The sequence below is a fragment of the Carcharodon carcharias genome, chromosome 11 (assembly GCF_017639515.1).
Source record: "Carcharodon carcharias isolate sCarCar2 chromosome 11, sCarCar2.pri, whole genome shotgun sequence".
NCBI classification, from domain to species: domain Eukaryota; kingdom Metazoa; phylum Chordata; class Chondrichthyes; order Lamniformes; family Lamnidae; genus Carcharodon; species Carcharodon carcharias.
The window spans coordinates 163,698,260-163,714,943 of record NC_054477.1 but is presented as its reverse complement, the minus strand read 5'-3'; the positions used below and the strand labels follow the sequence as shown (position 1 = coordinate 163,714,943).

General features: G+C 52.8%; 1 protein-coding gene across 1 annotated transcript in view; it reads right to left on the bottom strand.

The window, feature by feature from the left end:
- Nucleotides 1–16,684, bottom strand: part of LOC121283943 (collagen alpha-6(IV) chain-like) — a 254,424-nt gene that overhangs the window by 225,431 nt on the left and 12,309 nt on the right. The window lies entirely within an intron of this gene.

The following is a 16,684-nucleotide window of genomic DNA, read 5'->3' as shown; positions in this document are numbered from 1 at the left end:
AAGGTGGAAAAAGAGTTTCACGAGGATGGTACCGGAGCTGAGAGCTTATACCCATCAGGAAAGGCCGAACAGATTGGGGCACTTTTTTCTCGAAAACCGAAGTTGGCTGAAGGGTAACAAACAGAGAATTTGAAATGGTGAAAGTATTTGATAGGGTAGACTTTGAGAAGGTGCTTCAATTGTGGGCAAGTCCAAAACTGAGAGACCTTACTGAAACATATAAGACTCTGAGAGGGTGCTTGACAGGGCAGATACTGAGAGGATGTTTCCCTCTTGTGTGGGAATCTGGAACTAGGGGACACAGTTTAAAAATAAGGGGTCTTGCATTTAAGATGGAGATGAGGAAGAATTTTTTCTCTCAGAGGGTTGTTAGTCAGGGGAATTCTCTTCCTAAGAGACCAGTGGAGGCTGGCTCACTGAAAATATTCAAGGCTGCGTTAGACAGATTTTTGATTGACAAGGGAGTCAATGTTGATGGGGGAGCAGACAGGAAAGTGAAGATAAGACCACAGTCAGGTCAGCCATGATCTTATTGAATGGCAGAACAGGCAGGGGGTCAAATGCCCTACTCCTGCCCCTAATACTTATGTTCTTATGGCCATCAACATGAGACAGTCACTAATAAATCCAATCGGGAATTCAGGAGAAAACTTTTTATACTGGGAGTGGTGAGAATGTGAGACTCGCTTCCATAGGCAGCGGTTGAGGTGAGGAGTATAGAGTTAAGGGGAAGCTGGATAAACACATGATGGAGAAAGGGATAGGATGGAGCATCACAGCATAGCATGGATCAGTTGGGCTAAATGGCCTGTTTCTGTGCTTTGTACTCTGTCTAATTCTACCTGTGCATGCTCTCTGGAAAAATGTAATTTTGAGGAAATAAGTATGTTTGTATATACACGCAACTCTATGGGATATTTATTAAAGTTTCCTGGGTTTCTCACATCTGGTGTACACACCGTGACCATTTTGTGTCAACTGGTTTCTTCCTCATTAAGAAAATCCCAAGCGGTGACATTGAATACAATTACCCAATAGCGGCTCTCCAGAGTGCTATCCTGGGAATGGCTGGATTTACAGGGGAGGCAGTGTGGTGGTTTTGTCCCTGGACTGGTATTCCAGAGGCCCAGGGTAATGCTCTGGGGGCCCAAGTTTGAATCCCACCTCAGCAAATGGTGGAATTTGAATTCAATAAAAATTCTGGGATTAAAAGTCTGAAGATGACCATGAAATCATTGTCAATTGTTATAAAGACCCATCCGGGTCACTAATGTCCTTTAGGGAAGGAAATCTGCTGTCCTTACCTGGTCTGGCCTACATGTGACTCCAGATCCACAGCAATGTGGTTGACTCTTAAATGCCCCTCTGAACAAGGGCAATCAGGGATGGGCAATAAATGCTGGCCTAGCCAGCGACGCCCACATCCCAAGAACGACTATATAAAAAAAAGTTACTTTCTAAGAGCCAGTGCAGACTCAATGGGCCAAATGGACTCTGTAAGATTCTATTTCAATTAAGGAACTGTTTTCCACGTTAATGGGTTAATTAAACTCAATCCCCTTCATGTAATGGCCTGAGGAATTTATTTCAAGGTTTTTACCCCGTTTTTTATTGGGTTAATTTCTAATTTAGTTGTTCACCAATCATATTTCATCAAGCTTCCACCCCCACCACCCCCCAGTCACAATTTTATTTTGAAATTTCATCATCAAAACAAAATTCAACCAATCAGCTCCCACCATGATAAAATTCTTCACCTTCCTCACCAAGCTTCCCTAAAAATAATCCTGCAGACCTGGAAAATAATTCAGATTACGGAGATTCCAACATTGGCTGGAAGTTTCCTGGACTGAAACTCTTCAGGGGATACTTCCGCTAGGAAATCATCACCAATTCAATTTCTCACCATGGCCCCGCCCTCACCCTGTGACGTCATCAACTACCGCCGCAGGGAATACTCCTGTTCAGCATGGTCACTCTCCCCAAACTCGCTCTCCCTATCTCTGTAACCTCCTCCAGCCGCTACACCCCTCCATATCTCAGTAACCTCCTCCAGCCCCTAAAAGCCAATCACTGTAACCTCCTCCAGCCTCTACAACCCTCCTATCTCATGAACCTCCTCCAGACCATACAGCCCTCCCTATCTCTGTAACTGCCTCCAGCCCGTACAGCCCTCCCTATATCAGTAACCTTCTCCAGCCCCTACAAACCTCCCTAACTCTGTAACCTCCTCCAGTCCCTACTACCCTCCCTATCTCTGTAACCTCCTCCAGCCCCTACAACCCTCCCTATCACTGTAAACTCCTCCAGCCCCTACAAACCTCCCTATCTCTGTAACCTCCTCCAGCCCCTACAAACCTCCCTATCTCTGTAACCTCCTTCAGGCCCAACAACCCTCCCTATCTCTGTAACCTCCTCCAGCCCCTACAACCCATTTATCTCTGTAACCTCCTTCAGGCCCTACAACCCTCCCTATCTCTGTAAAATCCTCCAGCCCCTACAACCCTCCATATCTCTGTAACCTCCTCCAGCCCCTACAAACCTCCCTATCTCTGTAACCCCCTTCAGGCCCTACAACCCTCCCTATCTCTGTAACCTTCTCCAGCACCTACAACGCTCCCTATCTCTGTAACCTCCTCCAGCATCTACAACTCTCCTATCTCAGTAACCTCCTCCAGACCATACAGCCCTCCCTATCTCTGTAACCTCCTCCAGGCCCTAAACCCCTCCCTATCTCAGTAACCTCCTCCAGCCCCTACAACCCTCCCTATCTCTGTAAACTCCTCCAGCCCCTACAACCCTCCCTATCCCTGTAAACTCCTCCAGCCCCTACAACCCTCACTATCTCTGTAACCTTCTCCAGCACCTACAACGCTCCCTATCTCTGTAACCTCCTCCAGCATCTACAACTCTCCTATCTCAGTAACCTCCTCCAGACCATACAGCCCTCCCTATCTCTGTAACCCCCTCCAGCCCCTACACTCCTCCCTATCTCTGTAACAACATCCAGGCCTTACAACCCTCCCTATCTCTGTAACATCCTCCAGCCTCTACAACCCTCCCTATCTCCGTAACCTCCTCCAGCCCCTACACCCCTCACTATCTCCGTAACCTCCTCCAACCACTACACCCCTCCCTATCTCTGTAACCTCCTCCAGCCCCTACACCACTCCCTATCTCTGTAACCTCCTCCAGCCCCTATAACCCACCCTATCTATGTAACCTCCACCAGCCCCTACGACCCTCCCTATCTCTGTAACCTCCTCCAGCACTTACAATTCCCTATCTCTGTAACCTCCTCCAGCCCCTACAACCCTCCCTATCTGTGTAACCTCCTCCAGACACTACAACGCTCCCTATCTTTGTAACCTCCTCCAGACCCTACAACCCTCCCTATCTCTGTAACCTCCTTCAGGCCCAACAACCCTCCCTATCTCTGTAACCTCCTCCAGCCCCGACAACCCATTTATCTCTGTAACCTCCTTCAGGCCCTACAACCCTCCCTATCTCTGTAAAATCCTCCAGCCCCTACAACCCTCCCTATCTCTGTAACCTCCTCCAGCCCCTACAACCCTCCCTATCTCTGTAACCCCCTTCAGGCCCTACAACCCTCCCTATCTCTGTAACCTTCTCCAGCCCCTACAACCCTCCCTATCTCCGTAACCTCCTCCAGCCCCTACAAACCTCCCTATCTCTGTAACCTCCTCCAGCCTCTACAACCCTCCTATCTCTGTAACATCCTCCAAAACATACAGCCCTCCCTATCTCTGTAAACTCCTACAGCCCCTACAACCCTCCCTATCTATGTAACCTCCTCCAGCCCCTAAAACCCTCCCTATCTCTGTAACCTCCTCCAGCCTATACAACCCTATCTCTGTAACATCCTCCAGACCATACAGCCCTCCCTATCTCTGTAACCCCCTCCAGCCCCTACACTCCTCCCTATCTCTGTGACCTCCTCCAGCCACTACAACCCTCCCTATCTCTGTAACATCCTCCAGCCTCTACAACCCTCCCTATCTCTGTAACCTCCTGCAGCCCCTACAACCCTCCGTATCTCCGTAACCTCCTCCAGCCCCTACACCCCTCACTATCTCTGTAACCTCCTCCAACCACTACACCCCTCCCTATCTCTGTAACCTCCTCCAGCCCCTACACCCCTCCCTATCTCTGTAACCTCCTCCAGCCCCTATAACCCACCCTATCTATGTAACCTCCACCAGCCCCTACAACCCTCCCTATCTCTGTAACCTCCTCCAGCACTTACAATTCCCTATCTCTGTAACCTCCTCCAGCCCCTACAACCCCCCCTATCTGTGTAACCTGTAACCTCCTCCAGACACTACAACCCTCCCTATCTTTGTAACCTCCTCCAGACCCTACAACCCTCCCTATCTCTGTAACCTCCTTCAGGCCCTACAACCCTCCCTATCTCTGTAACCTCCTCCAGCCCCGACAACCCATTTATCTCTGTAAACTCCTTCAGGCCCTACAACCCTCCCTATCTCTGTAAAATCCTCCAGCCCCTACAACCCTCCCTATCTCTGTAACCTCCTCCAGCCCCTACAACCCTCCCTATCTCTGTAACCCCCTTCAGGCCCTACAACCCTCCCTATCTCTGTAACCTCCTCCAGCCCCTACAACCCTCACTATCTCCGTAACCTCCTACAGCCCCTACAAACCTCCCTATCTCTGTAACCTCCTCCAGCCTCTACAACCCTCCTATCTCTGTAACATCCTCCAAAACATACAGCCCTCCCTATCTCTGTAAACTCCTACAGCCCCTACAACCCTCCCTATCTATGTAACCTCCTCCAGCCCCTAAAACCCTCCCTATCTCTGTAACCTCCTCCAGCCTCTACAACCCTATCTCTGTAACATCCTCCAGACCATAAAGCCCTCCCTATCTCTGTAACCCCCTCCAGCCCCTACAATCCTCCCTATCTCTGTAACCTCCTCCAGCCACTACAACCCTCCCTATCTCTGTAACCGCCTCCAGCCACTAAAACCCTCCCTATCTCAGTAACCTCCTCCAGCTCCTACAACCCTCCCTATCTCTGTAAACTCCTCCAGCCCCTACAACCCTCCCTATCCCTGTAACCTCCTCCAGCCCCTACAAACCTCCCTATCACTGTAAACTCCTCCAGCCCCTACACCCCTCACTATCTCTGTAACCTTCTCCAGCACCTACAACCCTCCTTATCTCTGTAACCTCCTCCAGCCTCTACAACCCTCCTATCTCAGTAACCTCCTCCAGACCATACAGCCCTCCATATCTCTGTAACCTCCTCCAGACCCTACACTCCTCCCTATCTCTGTAACAACATCCAGGCCTTACAACCCTCCCTATGTCTGTAACCTCCTCCAGCCTCTACAACCCTCTTATCCCTGTAACCTCCTCCAGACCATAGAGCCCTCCCTATCTCTGTAACCTCCTCCAGCCTCTACAACCCTCCCTATCTCTGTAACCTCCTCCAGCCACTACAACCCTCCCTATCTCTGTAACCTTCTCCAGCCTCTACAACTCTCCTATCTCAGCAACCTCCTCAAGACCATACAGCCCTCCCTATCTATGTAACCTCCTCCAGCCCTTACAACCATCCCTATCTCTGTGATCTCCTCCAGCCTCTACAACCTTCCTACCTCTGTAACCTCCTCCAGACCATACAGCCCTCCCTATCTCTGTAACCTCCTCCAGCCACTACATGCCTCCCTATCACTGTAAACTCCTCCAGGCCCTACAACACTCCCTATGTCTGTAAGCTCCTCCAACCCCTACAACCCTCCCTATCGATGTAACCTCCTCCACCCCCTACACTCCTCCCTATCTCTGTAACCTCCTCCAGCCCCTACAACCTTCCCTATCTCTGTAACCTCCTCCAGCCCCTAAAGCCCTCCCTATCTATGAAACCTCCTACAGCCCTTACAACCCTCCATATCTCAGTAACCACCTCCAGCCTCTACAACACTCCTATCTCTGTAACCTCCTCCAGCTCCTACAACCCTCCCTATCTCTGTAAACTCCTCCAGCCCCTACAACCCTCCCTATCCCTGTAACCTCCTCCAGCCCCTACAAACCTCCCTATCACTGTAAACTCCTCCAGCCCCTACACCCCTCACTATCTCTGTAACCTTCTCCAGCACCTACAACCCTCCTTATCTCTGTAACCTCCTCCAGCCTCTACAACCCTCCTATCTCAGTAACCTCCTCCAGACCATACAGCCCTCCATATCTCTGTAACCTCCTCCAGACCCTACACTCCTCCCTATCTCTGTAACAACATCCAGGCCTTACAACCCTCCCTATCTCTGTAACCTCCTCCAGCCTCTACAACCCTCTTATCTCTGTAACCTCCTCCAGACCATAGAGCCCTCCCTATCTCTGTAACCTCCTCCAGCCTCTACAACCCTCCCTATCTCAGTAACCTCCTCCAGCCACTACAACCCTCCCTATCTCTGTAACCTTCTCCAGCCTCTACAACTCTCCTATCTCAGCAACCTCCTCAAGACCATACAGCCCTCCCTATCTATGTAACCTCCTCCAGCCCTTACAACCATCCCTATCTCTGTGATCTCCTCCAGCCTCTACAACCTTCCTACCTCTGTAACCTCCTCCAGACCATACAGCCCTCCCTATCCCTGTAAATTCTTCCCGGCCCTACAACCCTCCCTATATCTGTAAGCTCCTCCAGGCCCTACAAACCTCCCTATCTCTGTAACCTCCTCCAGCCACTACATGCCTCCCTATCACTGTAAACTCCTCCAGGCCCTACAACACTCCCTATGTCTGTAAGCTCCTCCAACCCCTACAACCCTCCCTATCGATGTAACCTCCTCCACCCCCTACACTCCTCCCTATCTCTGTAACCTCCTCCAGCCCCTACAACCTTCCCTATCTCTGTAACCTCCTCCAGCCCCTAAAGCCCTCCCTATCTATGAAACCTCCTCCAGCCCTTACAACCCTCCATATCTCAGTAACCACCTCCAGCCTCTACAACACTCCTATCTCTGTAACCTCCTCCAGCCCCTACAACCCTCCCTATCACTGTAACCTCCTCCAGCCCCTACACCCCTCCCTATCTCTGTAATCTCCTCCAACCCCTACACCCCTCCCTATCTCTGTACCCTCCTCCATCCCCTACAACCCTCCCTATCTCAGTAACATCCTCCAGCCCCTACAACCCTCCCTATCTCTGTAACCTCCTCCAGCCCCTACAACCCTCCCTATCTCAGTAATCTCCTCCAGCCCCTACAAGCCTCCCAACCTCTGTAAACTCCTCCAGCCACTACAACCCTCCCTATCTCTGTAACCTCCTCCAGCCCCTACAACCCTCCCTATCACTGTAACCTCCTCCAGCCCCTACACCCCTCCCTATCTCTGTAACCTCCTCCAGCCCCTACAACCCTCCCTATCTCTGTAACCTCCTCCAGCCTCTACAACTTTCCTATCTCTGTAACATCCTCCAGACCATACAGCCCTCCCTATCTCTGAAACCACCTCCAGCCCCTACACTCCTCCCTATCTCTGTAACCACCTCCAGCCCCTACACCCCTCCCTAACTCTGTAACCTCCTCCAGCCCCTACAAACCTCCCTATCTCTTTAACCTCCTCCAGCCTCTACAACCCTCCTATCCCTGTAACCTCCTCCGGACCATAGAGCCCTCCCTATCTCTGCAACCACCTCCAGCCCCTACAACCCTCACTATCTCTGTAACCTCCACCAGTCCCTACACCCCTCCCTATCTCTGTAACCTTCTCCGACCCCTACAACTGTCCCTATCTCTGTAACCTCCTCCAGCCTCTACAACCCGCCCTATCTCTGTAACCTCCTCCAGCCTCTACAACCCTCCTATCTCTGTAACCTCCTCCAGCCCCTACAACCCCCCCTATCACTGTAACCTCCTCCAGCTCCTACAACCCTCCCTATCATTGTAACCTCCTCCAACCCCTACACCCCTCCCTATCTCTAACCTCCTCCAGCCCCTACAACCCTCCATATCTCTGTAACCTCCTCCAGCCCCTACACCCCTCCCTATCTCTGTAACCTCCTCCAGCCCCTACAACACTCCCTATCTCTGTAACCTCCTCCAGCCCCTACAACCCTCCCTATCTCTGTAACCTCCTCCAGCCCCTACACCCCTCCCTATCTCTGTAAACTCCTCCAGCCCCTACAACCCTCACTATCTGTGTAACCTCCTCCAGCCCCTACAACCCTCCCTATCTCAGTAATCTCCTCCAGCCCCTACAAGCCTCCCAACCTCTGTAAACTCCTCCAGCCACTACAACCCTCCCTATCTCTGTAACCTCCTCCAGCCCCTACAACCCTCCCTATCACTGTAACCTCCTCCAGCCCCTACACCCCTCCCTATCTCTGTAACCTCCTCCAGCCCCTACAACCCTCCCTATCTCTGTAACCTCCTCCAGCCTCTACAACCTTCCTATCTCTGTAACATCCTCCAGACCATACAGCCCTCCCTATCTCTGAAACCACCTCCAGCCCCTACACTCCTCCCTATCTCTGTAACCACCTCCAGCCCCTACACCCCTCCCTAACTCTGTAACCTCCTCCAGCCCCTACAACCCTCCCTATCTCTGTAACCTCCTCCAGCCTGTACAACCTTCCTATCTCTGTAACCTCCTCCAGACCATACAGCCCTCCCAATCTCTGTAACTACATCCAGCCCCTACACTCCTCCCTATCTCTGTAACCTCCTCCAGCCCCTACACCCCTCCCTATTTCTGTAACCTCCTCCAGCCCCTACAACATTCCCTATCTCTGTGAAGGCCTCCAGCCCCTACAACCCTCCCTATCTCAGCAACATCCTCCAGCTCCTACAACCCTCCCTATCTCTGTAAACTCCTCCAGCCCCTACAACCCTCCCTATCTCTGTAACCTCCTCCAGCCGCTACACCCCTCCCTATCTCTGTAACCTTCTTCAGCACCTACAACCCTCGCTATCTCTGTAACCTCCTCCAGCCTCTACAACCCTCCTACCTCATGAACCTCCTCCAGACCATACAGCCCTCCCTATCTCTGTAACCCCCTCCAGCCCCTACACTCCTCCCTATCTCTGTAACCTCCTCCAGCCCCTACAACCCTCCCTATCTCTGTAACCTCCTCCAGCCCTTACAACTCCCTATATCTGTAACCTCCTCCAGCCCCTACAACCCTCCCTATCTGTGTAACCTCCTCCAGACCCTACAACCCTCCCTATCTCTGTAACCTCCTCCAGCCTCTACAACCCTCCTATCTCTGTAACCTCCTCCAGACCATAGAGCCCTCCCTATCTCTGTAACCTCCTCCAGCCTCTACAACCCTCCTTTCTCTGTAACCTCCTCCAGACCATACAGCCCTCCCTATCTATGTAAGCTCCTCCAGCCCTTACAACCATCTCTATGTCTCTAACCTCCTGAAGCCTCTACAACCGTCCTACCTCTGTAATCTCCTCCAGACCATACAGCCCTCCCTATCTCTGTAAACTCTTCCCGGCCCTACAACCTTCCCTATATCTGTAACCTCCTCCAGGCCCTACAAACCTCCCTATCTCTGTAACCTCCTCCAGCCCCAACATGCCTCCCTATCACTGTAAACTCCTCCAGGCCCTACAACACTCCCTATGTCTGTAAGCTCCTCCAACCCCTACAACCCTCCCTATCGATGTAACCTCCTCCACCCCCTACACTCCTCCCTATCTCTGTAACCTCCTCCAGCCCCTACACCCCTCCCTATCTCTGTAATCTCCTCCAACCCCTACACCCCTCCCTATCTCTGTACCCTCCTCCATCCCCTACAACCCTCCCTATCTCAGTAACATCCTCCAGCCCCTACAACCCTCCCTATCTCTGTAACCTCCTCCAGCCCCTACAACCCTCCCTATCTCAGTAATCTCCTCCAGCCCCTACAAGCCTCCCAACCTCTGTAAACTCCTCCAGCCACTACAACCCTCCCTATCTCTGTAACCTCCTCCAGCCCCTACAACCCTCCCTATCACTGTAACCTCCTCCAGCCCCTACACCCCTCCCTATCTCTGTAACCTCCTCCAGCCCCTACAACCCTCCCTATCTCTGTAACCTCCTCCAGCCTCTACAACTTTCCTATCTCTGTAACATCCTCCAGACCATACAGCCCTCCCTATCTCTGAAACCACCTCCAGCCCCTACACTCCTCCCTATCTCTGTAACCACCTCCAGCCCCTACACCCCTCCCTAACTCTGTAACCTCCTCCAGCCCCTACAAACCTCCCTATCTCTTTAACCTCCTCCAGCCTCTACAACCCTCCTATCCCTGTAACCTCCTCCGGACCATAGAGCCCTCCCTATCTCTGCAACCACCTCCAGCCCCTACAACCCTCACTATCTCTGTAACCTCCACCAGTCCCTACACCCCTCCCTATCTCTGTAACCTTCTCCGACCCCTACAACTGTCCCTATCTCTGTAACCTCCTCCAGCCTCTACAACCCGCCCTATCTCTGTAACCTCCTCCAGCCTCTACAACCCTCCTATCTCTGTAACCTCCTCCAGCCCCTACAACCCCCCCTATCACTGTAACCTCCTCCAGCTCCTACAACCCTCCCTATCATTGTAACCTCCTCCAACCCCTACACCCCTCCCTATCTCTAACCTCCTCCAGCCCCTACAACCCTCCATATCTCTGTAACCTCCTCCAGCCCCTACACCCCTCCCTATCTCTGTAACCTCCTCCAGCCCCTACAACACTCCCTATCTCTGTAACCTCCTCCAGCCCCTACAACCCTCCCTATCTCTGTAACCTCCTCCAGCCCCTACACCCCTCCCTATCTCTGTAAACTCCTCCAGCCCCTACAACCCTCATTATCTGTGTAACCTCCTCCAGCCCCTACAACCCTCCCTATCTCAGTAATCTCCTCCAGCCCCTACAAGCCTCCCAACCTCTGTAAACTCCTCCAGCCACTACAACCCTCCCTATCTCTGTAACCTCCTCCAGCCCCTACAACCCTCCCTATCACTGTAACCTCCTCCAGCCCCTACACCCCTCCCTATCTCTGTAACCTCCTCCAGCCCCTACAACCCTCCCTATCTCTGTAACCTCCTCCAGCCTCTACAACCTTCCTATCTCTGTAACATCCTCCAGACCATACAGCCCTCCCTATCTCTGAAACCACCTCCAGCCCCTACACTCCTCCCTATCTCTGTAACCACCTCCAGCCCCTACACCCCTCCCTAACTCTGTAACCTCCTCCAGCCCCTACAACCCTCCCTATCTCTTTAACCTCCTCCAGCCTGTACAACCTTCCTATCTCTGTAACCTCCTCCAGACCATACAGCCCTCCCAATCTCTGTAACTACATCCAGCCCCTACACTCCTCCCTATCTCTGTAACCTCCTCCAGCCCCTACACCCCTCCCTATTTCTGTAACCTCCTCCAGCCCCTACAACATTCCCTATCTCTGTGAAGGCCTCCAGCCCCTACAACCCTCCCTATCTCAGCAACATCCTCCAGCTCCTACAACCCTCCCTATCTCTGTAAACTCCTCCAGCCCCTACAACCCTCCCTATCTCTGTAACCTCCTCCAGCCGCTACACCCCTCCCTATCTCTGTAACCTTCTTCAGCACCTACAACCCTCGCTATCTCTGTAACCTCCTCCAGCCTCTACAACCCTCCTACCTCATGAACCTCCTCCAGACCATACAGCCCTCCCTATCTCTGTAACCCCCTCCAGCCCCTACACTCCTCCCTATCTCTGTAACCTCCTCCAGCCCCTACAACCCTCCCTATCTCTGTAACCTCCTCCAGCCCTTACAACTCCCTATATCTGTAACCTCCTCCAGCCCCTACAACCCTCCCTATCTGTGTAACCTCCTCCAGACCCTACAACCCTCCCTATCTCTGTAACCTCCTCCAGCCTCTACAACCCTCCTATCTCTGTAACCTCCTCCAGACCATAGAGCCCTCCCTATCTCTGTAACCTCCTCCAGCCTCTACAACCCTCCTTTCTCTGTAACCTCCTCCAGACCATACAGCCCTCCCTATCTATGTAAGCTCCTCCAGCCCTTACAACCATCTCTATGTCTCTAACCTCCTGAAGCCTCTACAACCGTCCTACCTCTGTAATCTCCTCCAGACCATACAGCCCTCCCTATCTCTGTAAACTCTTCCCGGCCCTACAACCTTCCCTATATCTGTAACCTCCTCCAGGCCCTACAAACCTCCCTATCTCTGTAACCTCCTCCAGCCCCAACATGCCTCCCTATCACTGTAAACTCCTCCAGGCCCTACAACACTCCCTATGTCTGTAAGCTCCTCCAACCCCTACAACCCTCCCTATCGATGTAACCTCCTCCACACCCTACACTCCTCCCTATCTCTGTAACCTCCTCCAGCCCCTACAACCTTCCCTATCTCTGTAACCTCCTCCAGCCCCTAAAGCCCTCCCTATCTATGAAACCTCCTCCAGCCCTTACAACCCTCCATATCTCAGTAACCACCTCCAGCCTCTACAACACTCCTATCTCTGTAACCTCCTCCAAACCATACAGCCCTCCCTATCTCTGTAACCTCCTCCAGGCCCTACAAACCTCCCTATCTCTGTAACCTCCTCCAGCCCCTACAACCCTCCCTATCTCTGTAACCTCCTCTAGCCCCTACACCCCTCCCTATCTCTGTAAACTCCTCCAGCCCCTACAACGCTCACTATCTGTGTAACCTCCTCCAGCCCCTACAACCCTCCCTATCTCAGTAATCTCCTCCAGCCCCTACAAGCCTCCCAACCTCTGTAAACTCCTCCAGCCACTACAACCCTCCCTATCTCTGTAACCTCCTCCAGCCCCTACAACCCTCCCTATCACTGTAACCTCCTCCAGCCCCTACACCCCTCCCTATCTCTGTAACCTCCTCCAGCCCCTACAACCCTCCCTATCTCTGTAACCTCCTCCAGCCTCTACAACCTTCCTATCTCTGTAACATCCTCCAGACCATACAGCCCTCCCTATCTCTGAAACCACCTCCAGCCCCTACACTCCTCCCTATCTCTGTAACCACCTCCAGCCCCTACACCCCTCCCTAACTCTGTAACCTCCTCCAGCCCCTACAACCCTCCCTATCTCTGTAACCTCCTCCAGCCTGTACAACCTTCCTATCTCTGTAACCTCCTCCAGACCATACAGCCCTCCCAATCTCTGTAACTACATCCAGCCCCTACACTCCTCCCTATCTCTGTAACCTCCTCCAGCCCCTACACCCCTCCCTATTTCTGTAACCTCCTCCAGCCCCTACAACATTCCCTATCTCTGTGAAGGCCTCCAGCCCCTACAACCCTCCCTATCTCAGCAACATCCTCCAGCTCCTACAACCCTCCCTATCTCTGTAAACTCCTCCAGCCCCTACAACCCTCCCTATCTCTGTAACCTCCTCCAGCCGCTACACAACCTCCCTATCTCTGTAACCTTCTTCAGCACCTACAACCCTCGCTATCTCTGTAACCTCCTCCAGCCTCTACAACCCTCCTACCTCATGAACCTCCTCCAGACCATATAGCCCTCCCTATCTCTGTAACCCCCTCCAGCCCCTACACTCCTCCCTATCTCTGTAACCTCCTCCAGCCCCTACAACCCTCCCTATCTCAGTAACATCCTCCAGCCCCTACAACCCTCCCTATCTCTGTAACCTCCTCCAGCCCCTACAAACCTCCCTATCTCTTTAACCTCCTCCAGCCTCTACAACCCTCCTATCCCTGTAACCTCCTCCGGACCATAGAGCCCTCCCTATCTCTGCAACCACCTCCAGCCCCTACAACCCTCACTATCTCTGTAACCTCCACCAGTCCCTACACCCCTCCCTATCTCTGTAACCTTCTCCGACCCCTACAACTGTCCCTATCTCTCTAACCTCCTCCAGCCCCTACAACCCTCCCTATCACTGTAACCTCCTCCAGCCCCTACAACCCTCCATATCTCTGTAACCTCCTCCAGCCCCTACACCCCTCCCTATCTCTGTAACCTCCTCCAGCCCCTACAACACTCCCTATCTCTGTAACCTCCTCCAGCCCCTACAACCCTCCCTATCTCTGTAACCTCCTCCAGCCCCTACACCCCTCCCTATCTCTGTAAACTCCTCCAGCCCCTACAACCCTCACTATCTGTGTAACCTCCTCCAGCCCCTACAACCCTCCCTATCTCAGTAATCTCCTCCAGCCCCTACAAGCCTCCCAACCTCTGTAAACTCCTCCAGCCACTACAACCCTCCCTATCTCTGTAACCTCCTCCAGCCCCTACAACCCTCCCTATCACTGTAACCTCCTCCAGCCCCTACACCCCTCCCTATCTCTGTAACCTCCTCCAGCCCCTACAACCCTCCCTATCTCTGTAACCTCCTCCAGCCTCTACAACCTTCCTATCTCTGTAACATCCTCCAGACCATACAGCCCTCCCTATCTCTGAAACCACCTCCAGCCCCTACACTCCTCCCTATCTCTGTAACCACCTCCAGCCCCTACACCCCTCCCTAACTCTGTAACCTCCTCCAGCCCCTACAACCCTCCCTATCTCTGTAACCTCCTCCAGCCTGTACAACCTTCCTATCTCTGTAACCTCCTCCAGACCATACAGCCCTCCCAATCTCTGTAACTACATCCAGCCCCTACACTCCTCCCTATCTCTGTAACCTCCTCCAGCCCCTACACCCCTCCCTATTTCTGTAACCTCCTCCAGCCCCTACAACATTCCTTATCTCTGTGAAGGCCTCCAGCCCCTACAACCCTCCCTATCTCAGTAACATCCTCCAGCTCCTACAACCCTCCCTATCTCTGTAAACTCCTCCAGCCCCTACAACCCTCCCTATCTCTGTAACCTCCTCCAGCCGCTACACCCCTCCCTATCTCTGTAACCTTCTTCAGCACCTACAACCCTCGCTATCTCTGTAACCTCCTCCAGCCTCTACAACCCTCCTACCTCATGAACCTCCTCCAGACCATACAGCCCTCCCTATCTCTGTAACCCCCTCCAGCCCCTACACTCCTCCCTATCTCTGTAACCTCCTCCAGCCCCTACAACCCTCCCTATCTCTGTAACCTCCTCCAGCCCTTACAACTCCCTATCTCTGTAACCTCCTCCAGCCCCTACAACCCTCCCTATCTGTGTAACCTCCTCCAGACCCTACAACCCTCCCTATCTCTGTAACCTCCTCCAGCCTCTACAACCCTCCTATCTCTGTAACCTCCTCCAGACCATAGAGCCCTCCCTATCTCTGTAACCTCCTCCAGGCACTACAACCCTCCCTATCTCTGTAACCTCCTCCAGCCTCTACAACCCTCCTATCTCTGTAACATCCTCCAGCCACTACAACCCTCCCTATCTCTGTAACATCCTCCAGCCTCTACAACCCTCCTTTCTCTGTAACCTCCTCCAGACCATACAGCCCTCCCTATCTATGTAAGCTCCTCCAGCCCTTACAACCATCTCTATGTCTCTAACCTCCTGAAGCCTCTACAACCGTCCTACCTCTGTAATCTCCTCCAGACCATACAGCCCTCCCTATCTCTGTAAACTCTTCCCGGCCCTACAACCTTCCCTATATCTGTAACCTCCTCCAGGCCCTACAAACCTCCCTATCTCTGTAACCTCCTCCAGCCCCAACATGCCTCCCTATCACTGTAAACTCCTCCAGGCCCTACAACACTCCCTATGTCTGTAAGCTCCTCCAACCCCTACAACCCTCCCTATCGATGTAACCTCCTCCACCCCCTACACTCCTCCCTATCTCTGTAACCTCCTCCAGCCCCTACAACCTTCCCTATCTCTGTAACCTCCTCCAGCCCCTAAAGCCCTCCCTATCTATGAAACCTCCTCCAGCCCTTACAACCCTCCATATCTCAGTAACCACCTCCAGCCTCTACAACACTCCTATCTCTGTAACCTCCTCCAAACCATACAGCCCTCCCTATCTCTGTAACCTCCTCCAGGCCCTACAAACCTCCCTATCTCTGTAACCTCCTCCAGCCCCTACAACCCTCCCTATCACTGTAACCTCCTCCAGACCCTACAACCCTCCCTATCTCTGTAAACTCGTCCAGCCCCTACAACCCTCCCTATCTCTGTAACCTCCTCCAGCCCCTATAACCCACCTTATCTATGTAACCTCCACCAGCCCCTACAACCTCCCTATCTCTGTAACCTGCTCCAGCCCCTACAACCCTCCCTATCTCTGTAACCTCCTCCAGCCTCTACAACCCTCCTATCTCTGTAACATCCTACAGAACATACAGCCCTCCCTATCTCTGTAAACTCCTCCAGCCCCTACAACCCTCCCTATCTATGTAACCTCCTCCAGCCCCTAAAACCCTCCCTATCTCTGTAACGTCCTCCAGCCTCTACAACCCTATCTCTGTAACCTCCTCCAGACTATACAGCCCTCCCTATCTCTGTAACCCCCTCCAGCCCCTACACTCCTCCCTATCTCTGTAACCTCCTCCAGCCCCTACAACCCTCCCTATCTCTGTAACCGCCTCCAGCCACTAAAACCCTCCCTATCTCAGTAACCTCCTCCAGCCCCTACAACCTTCCCTATCTCTGTAAACTCCTCCAGCCCCTACAACCCACCCTATCCCTGTAACCTCCTCCAGCCACTACAACCCTCCCTATCACTGTAACCTCCTCCAGCCCCTACACCCCTCCCTATCTCTGTAACCTTCTCCAGCACCTACAACCC